Genomic DNA, 23714 nt, shown 5'->3' with positions numbered 1-23714 from the left:
AAATCTTCCAAAAGTCGAGAACCTAAATGTCGCTTTTAGAAAAACTGAACACTATATATTAAATCCAATAACAATTGCTTTGTTTTTTCAAAATCCTCCGATATGTCATGCTAACTTGTTGTGAGGATTTAACTGCCATCATTTGTGTGGAAATGATAAAGCATGTATAAAAATGCTAACAAAAATAAGCAATTTTACGTTTTTACTATTATTTTTTTTTTTTTTTTACTAAGAAGAACCAGCATGTACACTTTTCTTATACAACTAAATTCCTTGACATTTCTTAACAACAATGGAATAAATAAGTAAAACAAATAAAGAAAACTAATTCAAATCACATTTATTGTCACATCATCAGCAGCACGTGTGCTATGATGAATAAAAGCTTAGCTGCTGGCTCGAGACAGAGCAAAATACAAATAGAGCAACACAGAGACAGTGCAGAATACAACAACATACAACAGCACACTTCCAAAAAACAGGACAATGTAAAATTGGCAGTGTTGACAGCGATATGTACAATGAATAGGTGTACCCATAGCTAAAGACAGTATTGTTTCAAGTATGGATTGGTTAAAGTGCAGTGCATGCTACATATTGATGGTGTGCACTGAGGGGTATGGAAGAGTCTGTGTGAGGTGTGTTAAGTGTTCAACGGCCTTATGGTCTGAGGGAAGAAGCCTTCCTTCAGTCGGCTGGTGCGTGACCGGATTCTGCGGAACCGTCTGCCTGAAGGCAAGAAGAGAGAAAAGTCTATGGCTTGGGTGGATAGAGTCGTTGATGATTCTCTTGGCTTTCCTCATGCACTGCGTGGTGTAGATGTTCTGGAGGGAGGGAGGCTCAACTCCTACTACGCATCCAGCAGTTCGCACAATCCAATGCAGGCCTTTGCGATTGCCGCTGGTGCTGTTACCATACCAGGTGGTGATACAGCCAGTCAGGATGCTCTCCACAATCCAGGTGTAGAACGTGCGGAGAATATGGGGGCTCATTCCAAATCTCTTGAAACGCCCGAGGAAGAAGAGACGTTGTTGTGCCTTTCTCAGCACGGAGTTTGTGTGAGCAGTCCATGTCAAATCCTCAACGATGTGGAGTCCAAGAAACTTGAAAGTGCTGACTCTCTCTACTGGCGTCCCGTCGATGGCGATAAGAGTGTGTGCTTTCTTCTATCTCCTGAAATCCACCACCAGCTTCTTGGTTTTGCTGGTGTTGAGTGAGAGGTGGTTTTCCTGACACCGCTGCGTCAGAGTGTGCACCTCCTCTCTGTAGGTCGTCTCATCATTATTGGCGGTAAGGCCCACCACCAAAGAAAAAGAAAAGAAAGAAAAAAAACACAGAGAAGAGGGTACATAATTATCAAATTACATACAAATAGATTACGCACAATTTACCAACTTTAGTTATTAACAAGAGTTATTAAATGCATTTTTACAGCTGCATGTGTTCAAAGTGTTCACATATTTTAAGCGTACATCATTTTTAAAGACAAAAAACGTTGCAGGTGTTACTTTTCTAATCACTGTTTCGTGCATGTGAGTGAGTGATTGTGTTGAAGTAACCGTCACTAAGACCGTGAGGGTCGGAATCGACTCCAGCTCCTTCTGCAGTTGGGAAGTTAAGACTATACTTTCAGGGATCATTTCTATAGTTCTTAACTAGGAAATGTGTTTCTAAAGTGATGAGTCTCCCAAACCACGATGATGATTCTTGATGCTCTTTTCTTAGCGTGAATCAGATGCAGAGAGGTGATTCAATTCATGTGCTCTGGATCATTGATGAATGTTCCTCGTTGTGTCTCACAACAGAGGAGGAAAAGAGTATGAGCAGAGTGGCTCAAGATAAAATTATTAATATCAGACTGAATCATCTAAGAATGCTCTTCAATAGGTCTTGTCGACGGTGCTAGCAAGGCTGGATATCGTATTGCTTGAGAAAGCATGATCTATATTGAATTTGATAACTAAAGCTCTGCTGTTCTTGACAAAGGAACTGTGATGTAGGTGTAGATTTTAACAACGTGCATCTAGATTGTGTATGCCAAAAATGTTACTGCATAGAGTAAAACTAAACTTAAGTCTACGATTTAACCACTAGAATGTTAATCCAAGAATATTTACTGAAGGAAAATCTATTGGTAGAAAACGAACCAAAAGTTGAGATTAATATGACGTGAATAAAAGCAGCAAAGGGAAAATAGAAATACATATTTCGTGGAAACCACATCCTAAAGAAATATCACATTAAACAAAACATTATTATTATGGTAGTGATGGGTGAAAATAGCCTTTCAAAGCTTCGAAACAAACCCATGAGCTATCTGCACAGCTAGTATTCTTCAGCATATGATAAACTTTCGGTAAAAGTGGTCCGATCACACCGAACGCCATTTTACATTCCAAAATCGCACCACGCTGCCTTTTTTTTTTTTTTTTTTTTTTGTCGTTGGCAGAAAAAAAGTGTGGTACTGACAAAAGTGGCAACTGTAACACATCTTCAAAATCTTCCAAAAGTCGAGAACCTAAATGTCGCTTTTAGAAAAACTGAACACTATATATTAAATCCAATAACAATTGCTTTGTTTTTTCAAAATCCTCCGATATGTCATGCTAACTTGTTGTGAGGATTTAACTGCCATCATTTGTGTGGAAATGATAAAGCATGTATAAAAATGCTAACAAAAATAAGCAATTTTACGTTTTTACTATTATTTATTTTTTTTTTTTACTAAGAAGAACCAGCATGTACACTTTTCTTATACAACTAAATTCCTTGACATTTCTTAACAACAATGGAATAAATAAGTAAAACAAATAAAGAAAACTAATTCAAATCACATTTATTGTCACATCATCAGCAGCACGTGTGCTATGATGAATAAAAGCTTAGCTGCTGGCTCGAGACAGAGCAAAATACAAATAGAGCAACACAGAGACAGTGCAGAATACAACAACATACAACAGCACACTTCCAAAAAACAGGACAATGTAAAATTGGCAGTGTTGACAGCGATATGTACAATGAATAGGTGTACCCATAGCTGAAGACAGTATTGTTTCAAGTATGGATTGGTTAAAGTGCAGTGCATGCTACATATTGATGGTGTGCACTGAGGGGTATGGAAGAGTCTGTGTGAGGTGTGTTAAGTGTTCAACACCCTTATGGTCTGAGGGAAGAAGCCTTCCTTCAGTCGGCTGGTGCGTGACCGGATTCTGCGGAACCGTCTGCCTGAAGGCAAGAAGAGAGAAAAGTCTATGGCTTGGGTGGATAGAGTCGTTGATGATTCTCTTGGCTTTCCTCATGCACTGCGTGGTGTAGATGTTCTGGAGGGAGGGAGGCTCAACTCCTACTACGCATCCAGCAGTTCGCACAATCCAATGCAGGCCTTTGCGATTGCCGCTGGTGCTGTTACCATACCAGGTGGTGATACAGCCAGTCAGGATGCTCTCCACAATCCAGGTGTAGAACGTGCGGAGAATATGGGGGCTCATTCCAAATCTCTTGAAACGCCCGAGGAAGAAGAGACGTTGTTGTGCCTTTCTCAGCACGGAGTTTGTGTGAGCAGTCCATGTCAAATCCTCAACGATGTGGAGTCCAAGAAACTTGAAAGTGCTGACTCTCTCTACTGGCGTCCCGTCGATGGCGATAAGAGTGTGTGCTTTCTTCTATCTCCTGAAATCCACCACCAGCTTCTTGGTTTTGCTGGTGTTGAGTGAGAGGTGGTTTTCCTGACACCGCTGCGTCAGAGTGTGCACCTCCTCTCTGTAGGTCGTCTCATCATTATTGGCGGTAAGGCCCACCACCAAAGAAAAAGAAAAGAAAGAAAAAAAACACAGAGAAGAGGGTACATAATTATCAAATTACATACAAATAGATTACGCACAATTTACCAACTTTAGTTATTAACAAGAGTTATTAAATGCATTTTTACAGCTGCATGTGTTCAAAGTGTTCACATATTTTAAGCGTACATCATTTTTAAAGACAAAAAACGTTGCAGGTGTTACTTTTCTAATCACTGTTTCGTGCATGTGAGTGAGTGCTTGTGTTGAAGTAACCGTCACTAAGACCGTGAGGGTCGGAAGTGACTCCAGCTCCTTCTGCAGTTGGGAAGTTAAGACTATACTTTCAGGGATCATTTCTATAGTTCTTAACTAGGAAATGTGTTTCTAAAGTGATGAGTCTCCCAAACCACGATGATGATTCTTGATACTCTTTTCTTAGCGTGAATCAGATGCAGAGAGGTGATTCAATTCATGTGTTCTGGATCATTGATGAATGTTCCTCGTTGTGTCTCACAACAGAGGAGGAAAAGAGTATGAGCAGAGTGGCTCAAGATAAAATTGTTAATATCAGACTGAATCATCTAAGAATGCTCTTCAATAAGTCTTGTCGACAGTGCTAGCAAGGCTGGATATCGTGTTGCTTGAGAAAGCATGATCTATGTTGAATTTGACAACTAAAGCTCTGCTGTTCTTGACAAAGGAACTGCGATGTAGGTGTAAATTTTAACAACGTGCATCTAGATTGTGTATGCCAAAAATGTTACTGCATAGAGTAAAAATAAACTTAAGTCTACGATTTAACCACTAGAATGTTAATCCAAGAATGTTTACTGAAGGAAAATCTATTGGTAGAAAACGAACCAAAAGTTGAGATTAATATGACGTGAATAAAAGCAGCAAAGGGAAAATAGAAATACATATTTCATGGAAACCACATCCTAAAGAAATATCACATTAAACAAAACATTATTATTATGGTAGTGATGGGTGAAAATAGCCTTTCAAAGCTTCGAAACAAACCCATGAGCTGTCTGCACAGCTAGTATTCTTCAGCATATGATAAACTTTCGGTAAAAGTGGTCCGATCACACCGAACGCGATTTTACATTCCAAAATCGCACCACGCTGCCTTTTTTTTTTTTTTTTTTTTTGTCGTTGGCAGAAAAAAAGTGTGGTACTGACAAAAGTGGCAACTGTAACACATCTTCAAAATCTTCCAAAAGTCGAGAACCTAAATGTCGCTTTTAGAAAAACTGAACACTATATATTAAATCCAATAACAATTGCTTTGTTTTTTCAAAATCCTCCGATATGTCATGCTAACTTGTTGTGAGGATTTAACTGCCATCATTTGTGTGGAAATGATAAAGCATGTATAAAAATGCTAACAAAAATAAGCAATTTTACGTTTTTACTATTATTATTATTTTTTTTTTTACTAAGAAGAACCAGCATGTACACTTTTCTTATACAACTAAATTACTTGACATTTCTTAACAACAATGGAATAAATAAGTAAAACAAATAAAGAAAAATAAATCAAATCACATTTATTGTCACATCATCAGCAGCACGTGTGCTATGATGAATAAAAGCTTAGCTGCTGGCTCGAGACAGAGCAAAATACAAATAGAGCAACACAGAGACAGTGCAGAATACAACAACATACAACAGCACACTTCCAAAAAACAGGACAATGTAAAATTGGCAGTGTTGACAGCGATATGTACAATGAATAGGTGTACCCATAGCTGAAGACAGTATTGTTTCAAGTATGGATTGGTTAAAGTGTAGTGCATGCTACATATTGATGGTGTGCACTGAGGGGTATGGAAGAGTCTGTGTGAGGTGTGTTAAGTGTTCAACGGCCTTATGGTCTGAGGGAAGAAGCCTTCCTTCAGTCGGCTGATGCGTGACCGGATTCTGCGGAACCATCTGCCTGAAGGCAGCAGAGAGAAAAGTCTATGGCTTGGGTGGATAGAGTCGCTGATGATTCTCTTGGCTTTCCTCATGCACTGCGTGGTGTAGATGTTCTGGAGGGAGGGAGGGAGGCTCAACTCCTACTACGCATCCAGCAGTTCGCACAATCCAATGCAGGCCTTTGCGATTGCCGCTGGTGCTGTTACCATACCAGGTGGTGATACAGCTAGTCAGGATGCTCTCCACAATCCAGGTGTAGAACGTGCGGAGAATATGGGGGCTCATTCCAAATCTCTTAAAACGCCCGAGGAAGAAGAGGCGTTGTTGTGCCTTTCTCAGCACGGAGTTTGTGTGAGCAGTCCATGTCAAATCCTCAGCGATGTGGAGTCCAAGATACTTGAAAGTGCTGACTCTCTCTACTGGTGTCTCGTTGATGGCGATAAGAGTGTGTGCTTTCTTCTATCTCCTGAAATCCACCACCAGCTTCTTTGTTTTGCTGGTGTTGAGCGAGAGGTGGTTTTCCTGACACCTCTGCGTCAGAGTGTGCACCTCCTCTCTGTAGGTCGTCTCATCATTATTGGCGGTAAGGCCCACCACCAAAGAAAAAGAAAAGAAAGAAAAAAAACACAGAGAAGAGGGTACATAATTATCAAATGACATACAAATAGATTACGCACAATTTACCAACTTTAGTTATTAACAAGAGTTATTAAATGCATTTTTACAGCTGCATGTGTTCAAAGTGTTCACATATTTTAAGCGTACATCATTTTTAAAGACAAAAAACGTTGCAGGTGTTACTTTTCTAATCACTGTTTCGTGCATGTGAGTGAGTGCTTGTGTTGAAGTAACCGTCACTAAGACCGTGAGGGTCGGAAGCGACTCCAGCTCCTTCTGCAGTTGGGAAGTTAAGACTATACTTTCAGGGATCATTTCTATAGTTCTTAACTAGGAAATGTGTTTCTAAAGTGATGAGTCTCCCAAACCACGATGATGATTCTTGATGCTCTTTTCTTAGCGTGAATCAGATGCAGAGAGATGATTCAATTCATGTGCTCTGGATCATTGATGAATGTTCCTCGTTGTGTCTCACAACAGAGGAGGAAAAGAGTATGAGCAGAGTGGCTCAAGATAAAATTGTTAATATCAGACTGAATCATCTAAGAATGCTCTTCAATAAGTCTTGTCGACAGTGCTAGCAAGGCTGGATATCGTGTTGCTTGAGAAAGCATGATCTATGTTGAATTTGACAACTAAAGCTCTGCTGTTCTTGACAAAGGAACTTCGATGTAGGTGTAAATTTTAACAACGTGCATCTAGATTGTGTATGCCAAAAATGTTACTGCATAGAGTAAAAATAAACTTAAGTCTACGATTTAACCACTAGAATGTTAATCCAAGAATGTTTACTGAAGGAAAATCTATTGGTAGAAAACGAACCAAAAGTTGAGATTAATATGACGTGAATAAAAGCAGCAAAGGGAAAATAGAAATACATATTTCATGGAAACCACATCCTAAAGAAATATCACATTAAACAAAACATTATTATTATGGTAGTGATGGGTGAAAATAGCCTTTCAAAGCTTCGAAACAAACCCATGAGCTGTCTGCACAGCTAGTATTCTTCAGCATATGATAAACTTTCGGTAAAAGTGGTCCGATCACACCGAACGCGATTTTACATTCCAAAATCGCACCACGCTGCCTTTTTTTTTTTTTTTTTTGTCGTTGGCAGAAAAAAAGTGTGGTACTGACAAAAGTGGCAACTGTAACACATCTTCAAAATCTTCCAAAAGTCGAGAACCTAAATGTCGCTTTTAGAAAAACTGAACACTATATATTAAATCCAATAACAATTGCTTTGTTTTTTCAAAATCCTCCGATATGTCATGCTAACTTGTTGTGAGGATTTAACTGCCATCATTTGTGTGGAAATGATAAAGCATGTATAAAAATGCTAACAAAAATAAGCAATTTTACGTTTTTACTATTATTTTTTTTTTTTTTTACTAAGAAGAACCAGCATGTACACTTTTCTTATACAACTAAATTCCTTGACATTTCTTAACAACAATGGAATAAATAAGTAAAACAAATAAAGAAAACTAATTCAAATCACATTTATTGTCACATCATCAGCAGCACGTGTGCTATGATGAATAAAAGCTTAGCTGCTGGCTCGAGACAGAGCAAAATACAAATAGAGCAACACAGAGACAGTGCAGAATACAACAACATACAACAGCACACTTCCAAAAAACAGGACAATGTAAAATTGGCAGTGTTGACAGCGATATGTACAATGAATAGGTGTACCCATAGCTGAAGACAGTATTGTTTCAAGTATGGATTGGTTAAAGTGCAGTGCATGCTACATATTGATGGTGTGCACTGAGGGGTATGGAAGAGTCTGTGTGAGGTGTGTTAAGTGTTCAACGGCCTTATGGTCTGAGGGAAGAAGCCTTCCTTCAGTCGGCTGGTGCGTGACCGGATTCTGCGGAACCGTCTGCCTAAAGGCAAGAAGAGAGAAAAGTCTATGGCTTGGGTGGATAGAGTCGTTGATGATTCTCTTGGCTTTCCTCATGCACTGCGTGGTGTAGATGTTCTGGAGGGAGGGAGGCTCAACTCCTACTACGCATCCAGCAGTTCGCACAATCCAATGCAGGCCTTTGCGATTGCCGCTGGTGCTGTTACCATACCAGGTGGTGATACAGCCAGTCAGGATGCTCTCCACAATCCAGGTGTAGAACGTGCGGAGAATATGGGGGCTCATTCCAAATCTCTTGAAACGCCCGAGGAAGAAGAGGCGTTGTTGTGCCTTCCTCAGCACGGAGTTTGTGTGAGCAGTCCATGTCAAATCCTCAGCGTTGTGGAGTCCAAGAAACTTGAAAGTGCTGACTCTCTCTACTGGCGTCCCGTTGATGGCGATAAGAGTGTGTGCTTTCTTTTATCTCCTGAAATCCATCACCAGCTTCTTGGTTTTGCTGGTGTTGAGCGAGAGGTGGTTTTTCTGACACCGCTGCGTCAGAGTGTGCACCTCCTCTCTGTAGGTCGTCTCATCATTATTGGCGGTAAGGCCCACCACCAAAGAAAAAGAAAAGAAAGAAAAAAAACACAGAGAAGAGGGTACATAATTATCAAATTACATACAAATAGATTACGCACAATTTACCAACTTTAGTTATTAACAAGAGTTATTAAATGCATTTTTACAGCTGCATGTGTTCAAAGTGTTCACATATTTTAAGCGTACATCATTTTTAAAGACAAAAAACGTTGCAGGTGTTACTTTTCTAATCACTGTTTCGTGCATGTGAGTGAGTGCTTGTGTTGAAGTAACCGTCACTAAGACCGTGAGGGTCGGAAGTGACTCCAGCTCCTTCTGCAGTTGGGAAGTTAAGACTATACTTTCAGGGATCATTTCTATAGTTATTAACTAGGAAATGTGTTTCTAAAGTGATGAGTCTCCCAAACCACGATGATGATTCTTGATACTCTTTTCTTAGCGTGAATCAGATGCAGAGAGATGATTCAATTCATGTGTTCTGGATCATTGATGAATGTTCCTCGTTGTGTCTCACAACAGAGAAGGAAAAGAGTATGAGCAGAGTGGCTCAAGATAAAACTGTTAATATCAGATTGAATCATCTAAGAATGCTCTTTAATAAGTCTTGTTGACGGTGCTAGCAAGGCTGGATATCGTGTTGCTTGAGAAAGCATGATCTATGTTGAATTTGATAACTAAAGCTCTGCTGTTCTTGACAAAGGAACTGTGATGTAGGTGTAGATTTTAACAACGTGCATCTAGATTGTGTATGCCAAAAATGTTACTGCATAGAGTAAAAATAAACTTAAGTCTACGATTTAACCACTAGAATGTTAATCCAAGAATATTTACTGAAGGAAAATCTATTGGTAGAAAACGAACCAAAAGTTGAGATTAATATGACGTGAATAAAAGCAGCAAAGGGAAAATAGAAATACATATTTCGTGGAAACCACATCCTAAAGAAATATCACATTAAACAAAACATTATTATTATGGTAGTGATGGGTGAAAATAGCCTTTCAAAGCTTCGAAACAAACCCATGAGCTATCTGCACAGCTAGTATTCTTCAGCATATGATAAACTTTCGGTAAAAGTGGTCCGATCACACCGAACGCCATTTTACATTCCAAAATCGCACCACGCTGCCTTTTTTTTTTTTTTTTTTTGTCGTTGGCAGAAAAAAAGTGTGGTACTGACAAAAGTGGCAACTGTAACACATCTTCAAAATCTTCCAAAAGTCGAGAACCTAAATGTCGCTTTTAGAAATACTGAACACTATATATTAAATCCAATAACAATTGCTTTGTTTTTTCAAAATCCTCCGATATGTCATGCTAACTTGTTGTGAGGATTTAACTGCCATCATTTGTGTGGAAATGATAAAGCATGTATAAAAATGCTAACAAAAATAAGCAATTTTACGTTTTTACTATTATTATTATTTTTTTTTTACTAAGAAGAACCAGCATGTACACTTTTCTTATACAACTAAATTACTTGACATTTCTTAACAACAATGGAATAAATAAGTAAAACAAATAAAGAAAAATAAATCAAATCACATTTATTGTCACATCATCAGCAGCACGTGTGCTATGATGAATAAAAGCTTAGCTGCTGGCTCGAGACAGAGCAAAATACAAATAGAGCAACACAGAGACAGTGCAGAATACAACAACATACAACAGCACACTTCCAAAAAACAGGACAATGTAAAATTGGCAGTGTTGACAGCGATATGTACAATGAATAGGTGTACCCATAGCTGAAGACAGTATTGTTTCAAGTATGGATTGGTTAAAGTGTAGTGCATGCTACATATTGGTATGGATTGGTTAAAGTGTAGTGCATGCTACATATTGATGGTGTGCACTGAGGGGTATGGAAGAGTCTGTGTGAGGTGTGTTAAGTGTTCAACGGCCTTATGGTCTGAGGGAAGAAGCCTTCCTTCAGTCGGCTGGTGCGTGACCGGATTCTGCGGAACCGTCTGCCTGAAGGCAGCAGAGAGAAAAGTCTATGGCTTGGGTGGATAGAGTCGCTGATGATTCTCTTGGCTTTCCTCATGCACTGCGTGGTGTAGATGTTCTGGAGGGAGGGAGGGAGGCTCAACTCCTACTACGCATCCAGCAGTTCGCACAATCCAATGCAGGCCTTTGCGATTGCCGCTGGTGCTGTTAACATACCAGGTGGTGATACAGCTAGTCAGGATGCTCTCCACAATCCAGGTGTAGAACGTGCGGAGAATATGGGGGCTCATTCCAAATCTCTTGAAACGCCCGAGGAAGAAGAGGCGTTGTTGTGCCTTTCTCAGCACGGAGTTTGTGTGAGCAGTCCATGTCAAATCCTCAACGATGTGGAGTCCAAGAAACTTGAAAGTGCTGACTCTCTCTACTGGCGTCCCGTCAATGGCGATAAGAGTGTGTGCTTTCTTCTATCTCCTGAAATCCACCACCAGCTTCTTGGTTTTGCTGGTGTTGAGTGAGAGGTGGTTTTCCTGACACCTCTGCGTCAGAGTGTGCACCTCCTCTCTGTAGGTCGTCTCATCATTATTGGCGGTAAGGCCCACCACCAAAGAAAAAGAAAAGAAAGAAAAAAAACACAGAGAAGAGGGTACATAATTATCTAATTACATACAAATAGATTACGCACAATTTACCAACTTTAGTTATTAACAAGAGTTATTAAATGCATTTTTACAGCTGCATGTGTTCAAAGTGTTCACATATTTTAAGCGTACATCATTTTTAAAGACAAAAAACGTTGCAGGTGTTACTTTTCTAATCACTGTTTCGTGCATGTGAGTGAGTGCTTGTGTTGAAGTAACCGTCACTAAGACCGTGAGGGTCGGAAGTGACTCCAGCTCCTTCTGCAGTTGGGAAGTTAAGACTATACTTTCAGGTATCATTTCTATAGTTCTTAACTAGGAAATGTGTTTCTAAAGTGATGAGTCTCCCAAACCACGATGATGATTCTTGATACTCTTTTCTTAGCGTGAATCAGATGCAGAGAGATGATTCAATTCATGTGTTCTGGATCATTGATGAATGTTCCTCGTTGTGTCTCACAACAGAGGAGGAAAAGAGTATGAGCAGAGTGGCTCAAGATAAAATTGTTAATATCAGATTGAATCATCTAAGAATGCTCTTTAATAAGTCTTGTCGACGGTGCTAGCAAGGCTGGATATCGTGTTGCTTGAGAAAGCATGATCTATGTTGAATTTGATAACTAAAGCTCTGCTGTTGTTGACAAAGGAACTGCGATGCAGGTGTAGATTTTAACAACGTGCATCTAGATTGTGTATGCCAAAAATGTTACTGCATAGAGTAAAAATAAACTTAAGTCTACGATTTAACCACTAGAATGTTAATCCAAGAATATTTACTGAAGGAAAATCTATTGGTAGAAAACGAACCAAAAGTTGAGATTAATATGATGTGAATAAAAGCAGCAAAGGGAAAATAGAAATACATATTTCGTGGAAACCACATCCTAAAGAAATATCACATTAAACAAAACATTATTATTATGGTAGTGATGGGTGAAAATAGCCTTTCAAAGCTTCGAAACAAACCCATGAGCTATCTGCACAGCTAGTATTCTTCAGCATATGATAAACTTTCGGTAAAAGTGGTTCGATCACACCGAACGCGATTTTACATTCCAAAATCGCACCACGCTGCCTTTTTTTTTTTTTTTTTTTTTGTCGTTGGCAGAAAAAAAGTGTGGTACTGACAAAAGTGGCAACTGTAACACATCTTCAAAATCTTCCAAAAGTCGAGAACCTAAATGTCGCTTTTAGAAAAACTGAACACTATATATTAAATCCAATAACAATTGCTTTGTTTTTTCAAAATCCTCCGATATGTCATGCTAACTTGTTGTGAGGATTTAACTGCCATCATTTGTGTGGAAATGATAAAGCATGTATAAAAATGCTAACAAAAATAAGCAATTTTACGTTTTTACTATTATTAATATTTTTTTTTACTAAGAAGAACCAGCATGTACACTTTTCTTATACAACTAAATTACTTGACATTTCTTAACAACAATGGAATAAATAAGTAAAACAAATTAAGAAAATGAATCAAATCACATTTATTGTCACATCATCAGCAGCACGTGTGCTATGATGAATAAAAGCTTAGCTGCTGGCTCGAGACAGAGCAAAATACAAATAGAGCAACACAGAGACAGTGCAGAATACAACAACATACAACAGCACACTTCCAAAAAACAGGACAATGTAAAATTGGCAGTGTTGACAGCGATATGTACAATGAATAGGTGTACCCATAGCTGAAGACAGTATTGTTTCAAGTATGGATTGGTTAAAGTGTAGTGCATGCTACATATTGATGGTGTGCACTGAGGGGTATGGAAGAGTCTGTGTGAGGTGTGTTAAGTGTTCAACACCCTTATGGTCTGAGGGAAGAAGCCTTCCTTCAGTCGGCTGGTGCGTGACCGGATTCTGCGGAACCGTCTGCCTGAAGGCAAGAAGAGAGAAAAGTCTATGGCTTGGGTGGATAGAGTCGTTGATGATTCTCTTGGCTTTCCTCATGCACTGCGTGGTGTAGATGTTCTGGAGGGAGGGAGGCTCAACTCCTACTACGCATCCAGCAGTTCGCACAATCCAATGCAGGCCTTTGCGATTGCCGCTGGTGCTGTTACCATACCAGGTGGTGATACAGCTAGTCAGGATGCTCTCCACAATCCAGGTGTAGAACGTGCGGAGAATATGGGGGCTCATTCCAAATCTCTTGAAACGCCCGAGGAAGAAGAGGCGTTGTTGTGCCTTTCTCAGCACGGAGTTTGTGTGAGCAGTCCATGTCAAATCCTCAGCGATGTGGAGTCCAAGAAACTTGAAAGTGCTGACTCTCTCTACTGGCGTCCCGTTGATGGCGATAAGAGTGTGTGCTTTCTTCTATCTCCTGAAATCCACCACCAGCTTCTTGGTTTTGCTGGTGTTGAGCGAGAGGTGGTTTTCCGAGAAGGGTATTCCTGCACAACTGGAGTGGCTGCACTCTCAGGACCGCATTTTTAGGACCGCATCTTTAGGACCCTAGTTTTTTGTGACAGCGTCACCTGTCGGATTGGATCATGGATGCGCTAATGGACGACACGGATGACAAGGAAAGTGTAAGTACCGATTTTTCTATTAAGTTTTATTTTAAACTGTTAAAGTATGTGTTTATTTTGTAATGCTGCTGTTTTATACAGTGAGTTTATGCAGAAATGCCAGATTAGCCTGCATGATTAACCCCACTTTTAAGGGTCTGGGACAAAAATGTTACGTGATGATATTTTTTCCAGAAGAAGAATAAAATATTATAATAATAATTATGGATAATTTTACACAGCCAGAGTGAGAGCTGTTATAACTGTTAATAATTTTCTAGAGTTCGTTTTCTAGTTTGATTAAATGCTACGACGTTCGTAGCTCGTGACCATGGTTTAATGAAACATTGTTGATTTAATGGCTTGTTGACTTAACGGCTAATGTGCTTAGTGACATGTATTAAACTAAGATGGTAAAAGCACGTTTGATGTAAGAGTTTTAGATTTATCTATATTTTACTGAATTCGTGTTATTCGTTGTATTACATTAGCACATTAAAAATTGTGCTGACTGCCTGTTTGCCCCACAATACTGTATGTGTTATTAGCCTGATGTTTTGTCATCGTTTTACAGTGATGAATGAGATTCTGAAAGTTAGGATTATTCTGCAGGTCTTAACCATATAAAGTCTCATATCTTTAATTTATATCAGGTATGTTTTACCTGGCGAATAAGAAGTTATGGCCAATATGATTGGATTGCTTAGGCTCATTGTAGGAGGAAAAGAAAACAAACTACAGGATGATTTTCATTGAGGTTATCTCAAACTGTTGAGTAACACTTTATAACATCTGCATACTATAAATAAATAATTATTAAGCATTTAATAACTAGTTAATTTATTAATATTTTATTTGTTTAGCATTAACTCTACATTAAATAGACATTGATAAGCAGTTTATAAATACAGTTACAAATGCTAGCTGTGTTCTTGAGTTTATAGCATATCTATGAAGAAGTGCAGCTTATCTGTGGTGTTCATTTTCCAGAGGAATGTCTGGCCAAATAAGTATATAAACTGCACGCTGGGTGCTACTCATTTATGAATCCATGTAAAATGATTTGCTGTTCTGTGGTGGTATTTTAGTTCATATTTAAATGATTTTTTTTTTTCATAGGCCATCGTACATCCTCTGGGTGTCTTGAGGAGCTGGTCTTTGGATAATGCTGAGCAGGTCTTTCTTTCTGGTAAAGATTATTATTACAGGTCAGAATATGGTTAATTTTGGCACAATGCTCAAAGAGCCTTTTTGTTACTGGTATATATGTTAACTCAACAGTGATTGTTCTCTATTTCAGTGCAGTAAAAGAATTTAACAGACAGATTTACAAACAACTGACGAAAGAAGGGAGACCATTCAATAGGTGGGTATTGCTCTTATAAACTTAAAAATATGGAGTTGGGAGTAAAGTTTCCTGTTTGGTTCTCCCAACAGTGCATACGCTTAAGCCAGATATAAATATATATATATATATATATATATATATATATATATATATATATATATATATATATATTATAGCTTACACTGTAAAGCAAATGTTTGTTATTTTACCTCTTATATTAAATATTAATCTGAATTTTATTTCATAACAATTGATTAACCTTTTGAGTTCATATACATTGTTTTACATATTCAAGAATATATATATTCATTCATTTTCTTTTTCGGCTTAGTCCCTTTATTTATCAGGGGTTGCCACAGCAGAAGGAACTGCCAACTTATCCAGCATATGTTTTACACAGCGGATGCCCTTCCAGCTGCAACCCAGTACTGGGAAACACCCATTTACACTCATACACTTGAACATGGGGAGAACATGCAAACTCCACACAGAAAAGACCACTGGCCCAGCCGGGGCTTGAACCAGCAACCTTCTTGCTGTGAAGCGACGGTGCTAACCACTGTGCTCTATGCGGGTGAGTGGGATTGACAAACCACTTGGAGGGAACACTCTTGCTGTCTTAACCAGACATTTTGTTATAAATAATCATGTGCGTTTCATGTTTATTCATATAACTGCTATTTTATCTCTTAGCACTTCATTTTTGTCTTGATATTTAATATCTCTTGTTTAAATACACTATGAACAGCAGCTGCGCTAATTATTTTCCTTGTTCCCTATTTCCACCTGGGGATATTCATCCAGAGGCCTCTAGAGATCGTAACCTGTGAAGAGATGATGCCACCATAGAGGACTTCTAAATGTATCCATAATCCTGAAACAGACCGTATCATGAGCAGATGCTGTGGTGGTCATGGAGAAGTGGAGAGCATGAGACTGATTAATGAAAGACCCCAGTGACAGATGAGTGCCCACATTGACCCTGTGGTCCAGCCTGAAAACCAGCTGGTGACCTACTCACACCTGCAGCTTCTCTACGATGGACGCCCAGTGTTTGCCTCCAGCGCCTAGACTGCAGCTCTGCATGTGAAGTGTGGCCAGAAGAGAAATGGTTGTTCCCAACTGAGCCTAGTTTCTCTCAAGGTTTATTCCTTCCCTTTCATCAATTGGTAAAGTTTTGTTCCTCCACTGTTGCCATTGGCTTGCTTGGTTTAGGACTTGTGGAACTGTGCATCGATGGATTTGCTTTTTTTTAGTGTTTGGATTTTCAGCAGTGAATACTAAACCACACTAAACTGATTTTCCTGACACCGCTGCGTCAGAGTGTGCACCTCCTCTCTGTAGGTCGTCTCATCATTATTGGCGGTAAGGCCCACCACCAAAGAAAAAGAAAAGAAAGAAAAAAAACACAGAGAAGAGGGTACATAATTATCAAATTACATACAAATAGATTACGCACAATTTACCAACTTTAGTTATTAACAAGAGTTATTAAATGCATTTTTACAGCTGCATGTGTTCAAAGTGTTCACATATTTTAAGCGTACATCATTTTTAAAGACAAAAAACGTTGCAGGTGTTACTTTTCTAATCACTGTTTCGTGCATGTGAGTGAGTGCTTGTGTTGAAGTAACCGTCACTAAGACCGTGAGGGTCGGAAGCGACTCCAGCTCCTTCTGCAGTTGGGAAGTTAAGACTATACTTTCAGGGATCATTTCTATAGTTCTTAACTAGGAAATGTGTTTCTAAAGTAATGAGTCTCCCAAACCACGATGATGATTCTTGATGCTCTTTTCTTAGCGTGAATCAGATGCAGAGAGATGATTCAATTCATGTGCTCTGGATCATTGATGAATGTTCCTCGTTGTGTCTCACAACAGAGGAGGAAAAGAGTATGAGCAGAGTGGCTCAAGATAAAATTATTAATATCAGACTGAATCATCTAAGAATGCTCTTCAATAGGTCTTGTCGACGGTGCTAGCAAGGCTGGATATCGTATTGCTTGAGAAAGCATGATCTATATTGAATTTGATAACTAAAGCTCTGCTGTTCTTGACAAAGGAACTGTGATGTAGGTGTAGATTTTAACAACGTGCATCTAGATTGTGTATGCCAAAAATGTTACTGCATAGAGTTAAACTAAACTTAAGTCTACAATTCAACCACTAGAATGTTAATCCAAGAATATTTACTGAAGGAAAATCTATTGGTAGAAAACGAACCAAAAGTTGAGATTAATATGACGTGAATAAAAGCAGCAAAGGGAAAATAGAAATACATATTTCGTGGAAACCACATCCTAAAGAAATATCACATTAAACAAAACATTATTATTATGGTAGTGATGGGTGAAAATAGCCTTTCAAAGCTTCGAAACAAACCCATGAGCTATCTGCACAGCTAGTATTCTTCAGCATATGATAAACTTTCGGTAAAAGTGGTCCGATCACACCGAACGCCATTTTACATTCCAAAATCGCACCACGCTGCCTTTTTTTTTTTTTTTTTTTTTTTGTCGTTGGCAGAAAAAAAGTGTGGTACTGACAAAAGTGGCAACTGTAACACATCTTTAAAATCTTCCAAAAGTCGAGAACCTAAATGTCACTTTTAGAAAAACTGAACACTATATATTAAATCCAATAACAATTGCTTTGTTTTTTCAAAATCCTCCGATATGTCATGCTAACCTGTTGTGAGGATTTAACTGCCATCATTTGTGTGGAAATGATAAAGCATGTATAAAAATGCTAACAAAAATAAGCAATTTTACGTTTTTACTATTATTATTATTATTTTTTTTTTACTAAGAAGAACCAGCATGTACACTTTTCTTATACAACTAAATTACTTGACATTTCTTAACAACAATGGAATAAATAAGTAAAACAAATAAAGAAAAATAAATCAAATCACATTTATTGTCACATCATCAGCAGCACGTGTGCTATGATGAATAAAAGCTTAGCTGCTGGCTCGAGACAGAGCAAAATACAAATAGAGCAACACAGAGACAGTGCAGAATACAACAACATACAACAGCACACTTCCAAAAAACAGGACAATGTAAAATTGGCAGTGTTGACAGCGATATGTACAATGAATAGGTGTACCCATAGCTGAAGACAGTATTGTTTCAAGTATGGATTGGTTAAAGTGTAGTGCATGCTACATATTGATGGTGTGCACTGAGGGGTATGGAAGAGTCTGTGTGAGGTGTGTTAAGTGTTCAACGGCCTTATGGTCTGAGGGAAGAAGCCTTCCTTCAGTCGGCTGATGCGTGACCGGATTCTGCGGAACCATCTGCCTGAAGGCAGCAGAGAGAAAAGTCTATGGCTTGGGTGGATAGAGTCGCTGATGATTCTCTTGGCTTTCCTCATGCACTGCGTGGTGTAGATGTTCTGGAGGGAGGGAGGGAGGCTCAACTCCTACTACGCATCCAGCAGTTCGCACAATCCAATGCAGGCCTTTGCGATTGCCGCTGGTGCTGTTACCATACCAGGTGGTGATACAGCTAGTCAGGATGCTCTCCACAATCCAGGTGTAGAACGTGCGGAGAATATGGGGGCTCATTCCAAATCTCTTGAAACGCCCGAGGAAGAAGAGGCGTTGTTGTGCCTTTCTCAGCACGGAGTTTGTGTGAGCAGTCCATGTCAAATCCTCAGCGATGTGGAGTCCAAGATACTTGAAAGTGCTGACTCTCTCTATTGGTGTCTCGTTGATGGCGATAAGAGTGTGTGCTTTCTTCTATCTCCTGAAATCCACCACCAGCTTCTTGGTTTTGCTGGTGTTGAGCGAGAGGTGGTTTTCCTGACACCTCTGCGTCAGAGTGTGCACCTCCTCTCTGTAGGTCGTCTCATCATTATTGGCGGTAAGGCCCACCACCAAAGAAAAAGAAAAGAAAGAAAAAAAACACAGAGAAGAGGGTACATAATTATCAAATGACATACAAATAGATTACGCACAATTTACCAACTTTAGTTATTAACAAGAGTTATTAAATGCATTTTTACAGCTGCATGTGTTCAAAGTGTTCACATATTTTAAGCGTACATCATTTTTAAAGACAAAAAACGTTGCAGGTGTTACTTTTCTAATCACTGTTTTGTGCATGTGAGTGAGTGCTTGTGTTGAAGTAACCGTCACTAAGACCGTGAGGGTCGGAAGTGACTACAGCTCCTTCTGCAGTTGGGAAGTTAAGACTATACTTTCAGGGATCATTTCTATAGTTCTTAACTAGGAAATGTGTTTCTAAAGTGATGAGTCTCCCAAACCACGATGATGATTCTTGATACTCTTTTCTTAGCATGAATCAGATGCAGAGAGATGATTCAATTCATGTGCTCTGGATCATTGATGAATGTTCCTCGTTGTGTCTCACAACAGAGGAGGAAAAGAGTATGAGCAGAGTGGCTCAAGATAAAATTGTTAATATCAGACTGAATCATCTAAGACTGCTCTTCAATAGGTCTTGTCGACGGTGCTAGCAAGGCTGGATATCGTGTTGCTTGAGAAAGCATGATCTATGTTGAATTTGTTAACTAAAGCTCTGGTGTTCTTGACAAAGGAACTGCGATGTAGGTGTAGATTTTAACAACGTGCATCTAGATTGTGTATGCCAAAAATGTTACTGCATAGAGTAAAAATAAACTTAAGTCTACGATTTAACCACTAGAATGTTAATCCAAGAATATTTACTGAAGGAAAATCTATTGGTAGAAAACGAACCAAAAGTTGAGATTAATATGACGTGAATAAAAGCAGCAAAGGGAAAATAGAAATACATATTTCGTGGAAACCACATCCTAAAGAAATATCACATTAAACAAAACATTATTATTATGGTAGTGATGGGTGAAAATAGCCTTTCAAAGCTTCGAAACAAACCCATGAGCTATCTGCACAGCTAGTATTCTTCAGCATATGATAAACTTTCGGTAAAAGTGGTCCGATCACAGCGAACGCCATTTTACATTCTAAATACACACTACCCTGCCTTTGTGTGAGGTGTGTTAAGTGTTCATCATCCTGATAGCCTGAGGGAAGAAGTTTTCCTTCAGTCGGCTGGTGCGTGACCGGATTCTGCAGAACTGTCTGCCTGAAGGTAGCAGAGAGAAAAGTCTATGGCTTGGGTGGATAGTAGTGATGGGTTGTTCATGAACGATTCGTTCATTTTGAATGAATCTTCAATATGACTCAAGAACTACGAGTCCTCTCAGAAAGTGATTCATTCATCCACCTGTGCGCACATTTGTGCAGGTGGTATAATTCATTTCAAGTATTTTGAGTCGTTCATCGCAGAAAGGCAGAAGGCAATCATATGCGTTTAGAGCCGGAAAAAGGATTGATCCATTCATCTCTCAAGTCCTCTATTGCCTTTGAGTCATTAGTTCCTCATGGGCTAATCTTTGAGTTTAGAGCCGAAAAAAAGAATTGAACCATTCATCTCTCGAGTCCACTATCAGGTCTGAGTCATTTTTTCCTCACAGGCCAATCATAAGTATTTAGGGCCAGCAAAAGTATTGAACCATTCGTCTCTCGAGTCCTCGGGTTTGAGTCCTTCTGTCACGTGATGGACGAAAGACTCAAGAACCAGAAGACTTGAAAGGTGAACTAATAATCATGGCTCCTATCGACTCAGACTGTGTACGTTGGTTAAGATTATATGTGACTGTCAGTGTAACTTGAACTAAACACTGACATTTGAGGACATGAAGAGGTGAGCTGAGCAAAGAGACAACAATACTTTCATAGACAAAAGAGCAGATAAACATTGAATTATTATTATCTCCTTATAGTATTCTATTTATGCAGACTTGCCAACCCTTATGCATTTGGCGTGAGAGTCACGCAATTGACTGTATTCTCACGCTCTCATGCCACACATCACTTTTCTCATGCAGTAAAATCATCTCCGTGAAATATTTATTCCGTTATAACAAAGAGGGTTTTAGAGACATTTATCATTATATTAAGATGTTATTCTCTCTTTGGAACCGAACCAACACTGGTGAAAGCAATGTAATCAAAAACAAACTGACGCATGCGCGCAGAAAACATCGCACCGTGCCTCTCGCACCGCTCCTGCTTGACGTGCTGCTCGCGTTCCGTCTCCTGATATAAATCCTGGTCACACAGCACAGAAAAAAATATGTGCTGCTCACGTGCCGCTCATGCCTTGTGCTACAGGTGTTGTGCCGAGAAATGCATCCCTGCAGTAGGATGCACCCCTTTCAAACTTTTATTAAGATTCTCAGTCTACATAAAAACCAATGTAGGCCATAATTGATTAAAATGTAATATGATTATCTTGATGGATAAAGCAAAAACAACAAGTGAAACGCATTTTAAAACGCACTAGGTTCACAAATAAATTCGATAGATCAGTCCTTCTCCACACACGCAGCAATCTCAGATCAGTTTATCCAGACATTCTAATCTGATTCGCGAACTTGTTTGAAGAACCAAATTAGCGAGAGATCAGTTATCAAGATTAAAAGATCCAGGATCTGCCAAATCATCTTAGATCATTTAAGCGAGGTACGAAAAACGGACCCCAGGGGGCTATTTCATAAAAGTGGTTAAGAAAACCACTTTTATGAAAAAAAGTGGTTAAATTAGAACACATTTCTATAGTTCCTAACTAGAAATGTGTTATACATGCAACTACAATCTCACATGCCCTAGGTGGAGTCACTCTGAGATGCTTCAGGCACTGGAACCTTGACTTGATGAGCCCAAAAGCCATCTCTATACGACCTCTTGTGCGTGCATGTGCAATGTTGTAGTTGTGCTGTGCTTCTGTCTGAGGCTCTTGATAGGGAGTCAAGAGATAAGGCAAACATGCATATCACTTGTCTCCCAGAGAATTACCTGTAAAAAAAGCATTATTTTTATATATTTTTTATTTAATATTTGACTGTTTTTGCCATCCTTTAAGTGACAAACATACTTCTTGTCATTTTCTGGGAGGGAGAAGAGGCCTGAAAGATTCTGGAGTCGTGCACAGAACCCTGCCATTTGGCCTCTACGTTTGTTATTATGCAATCAGCATCACAGATCATCATAAAAAAAAAATAATAAAAAAACATGTAGGTGACTACACTGGAATTATGTTATACATATAAAACATGAGAATTGTTATTACATTTATTTGTCATGAACAGAACACTAGTGCCCAGCTTATACACAAATGCTTAAGTAAAGCCTTTAATAGCATGTCAGTGGGAATGCACCTGTACATTGACGCTGTGTGCTGATTTTCTGTTCACAAAGTCTGCTTCGTGTGGTCCAGACGGGCACTTTCTATGCACATGGGTGCAGTCCAGTGCACCGATAACATTTGGGAAACCTATAGAAAAATTAAATATGGAATTTAAAATATCATGTGTAACATCAGCAGTCAATGAATATATCTGTGTTGACTTATTTGAACTTACCAGCAATTCCATAAAAGGTATGTTTAATGGTTCGAACTGCTCTGTGCCCAGGGAATGTAATGAAAATATTGAGGTGTCTTTTTAAAGAAAGGAACACAGTTCGTACAGAGCGGCAAACTGATGCTTTGCTGATGTCCTCTGCATCTCCAACAGTGTACAAAAATGTTCCACTGGCAAAAAATCAAAGTGCAATGCACACCATCTGCAGCACTGTAAGCGCTCTATTGCGGCATGTGCTATTTGCAATGTATGGGCTCAGTAATCTACAAATATACACAATCCCATCTCTTGAAAACCTATACCGTTCATATAGGTAATTGTCATAAAACTATAATGGGTCTGACCTGTCCCTGGAAGTTCATTCTCTTTGAAATGCCCTTCGCACGATAATGGCTCCCTCATCCACAACCTCATCAATGGAAGGACACGTCATGGTTAAGTTCAGAAACATGAACCCTGAGATCCCTTTTATACACTTTTAATTAATTGGCAAACTTACACCAATTAAACACTTTAACTGCTAAACTTTTCCTTGTGTTTTTTTAATTAACCTTGTAATTTTAATTTGGTACAATTATTGGAGATATTATTGACAATTATTAGTAAATTGTTTCCTTAATTGTTGTTTTTGTCATTTATTACTATTAGTATTAATAGTGGTTAATTGAAATAAAATTGTATGAAATTACCAGCAGGTGAGCTTTAGTGTTCTGGTTAGGCTTAACCTGACAGTTAGCCTGCCCCCGACCAGGTTAGTTTCCCAGCATAAGTTGTCATAGTAACTGAGCTTGAACTATCGTAAATTTGATTCATGAAACAGAATCGGCCATTAATAAACCTGACTTACCAAAATAAGCCTGGCTTTTTCTGTAAGCTTGGTTTATGGAATAGCCCCCAGTTCTCTTTGCAGTAGGGATTACAATAGTAAACAAACTTATAAACATTGTATTTTTTTTTTACAAAATAATCACTGACATAATGTCTTTATGATGCCTCTATGATGATTTTAAGTGGATGCTTTAGATTGTGTCTGACATGAATTTCACACAGAGCCAGG

General features: G+C 38.9%; 1 long non-coding RNA gene and 7 other non-coding genes across 9 annotated transcripts in view; 7 read left to right on the top strand and 1 right to left on the bottom strand.

Annotated features, from left to right (window-relative positions):
* LOC147840776 (uncharacterized) overlaps positions 1–23714 on the bottom strand; it is a 1215461-nt gene that overhangs the window by 197668 nt on the left and 994079 nt on the right. The gene's annotated exons all lie outside the window — the stretch shown is intronic.
* Positions 1618–1833, top strand: LOC141377714 (small nucleolar RNA U3). Its single transcript, XR_015508143.1, has one exon. It is a non-coding gene; the product is annotated as a small nucleolar RNA U3 (small nucleolar RNA).
* On the top strand, positions 4114–4329 carry LOC137487650 (small nucleolar RNA U3). The gene has a single exon (XR_015508147.1). It is a non-coding gene; the product is annotated as a small nucleolar RNA U3 (small nucleolar RNA).
* LOC137487647 (small nucleolar RNA U3) lies at positions 6613–6828 on the top strand. Its single transcript, XR_015508133.1, has one exon. It is a non-coding gene; the product is annotated as a small nucleolar RNA U3 (small nucleolar RNA).
* Positions 9104–9319, top strand: LOC141377715 (small nucleolar RNA U3). Its single transcript, XR_015508146.1, has one exon. It is a non-coding gene; the product is annotated as a small nucleolar RNA U3 (small nucleolar RNA).
* Positions 11638–11853, top strand: LOC137487648 (small nucleolar RNA U3). Its single transcript, XR_015508150.1, has one exon. It is a non-coding gene; the product is annotated as a small nucleolar RNA U3 (small nucleolar RNA).
* On the top strand, positions 16914–17129 carry LOC137487645 (small nucleolar RNA U3). The gene has a single exon (XR_015508144.1). It is a non-coding gene; the product is annotated as a small nucleolar RNA U3 (small nucleolar RNA).
* On the top strand, positions 19417–19632 carry LOC137487643 (small nucleolar RNA U3). Its single transcript, XR_015508126.1, has one exon. It is a non-coding gene; the product is annotated as a small nucleolar RNA U3 (small nucleolar RNA).

This window comes from Danio rerio, chromosome 14 (assembly GCF_052040795.2).
Source record: "Danio rerio strain M-AB ecotype USA chromosome 14, GRCz13ab, whole genome shotgun sequence".
Classification (NCBI taxonomy): domain Eukaryota; kingdom Metazoa; phylum Chordata; class Actinopteri; order Cypriniformes; family Danionidae; genus Danio; species Danio rerio.
Note: the sequence above shows the minus strand (reverse complement) of the source record. Positions and strands in the feature narration are given on the sequence as shown.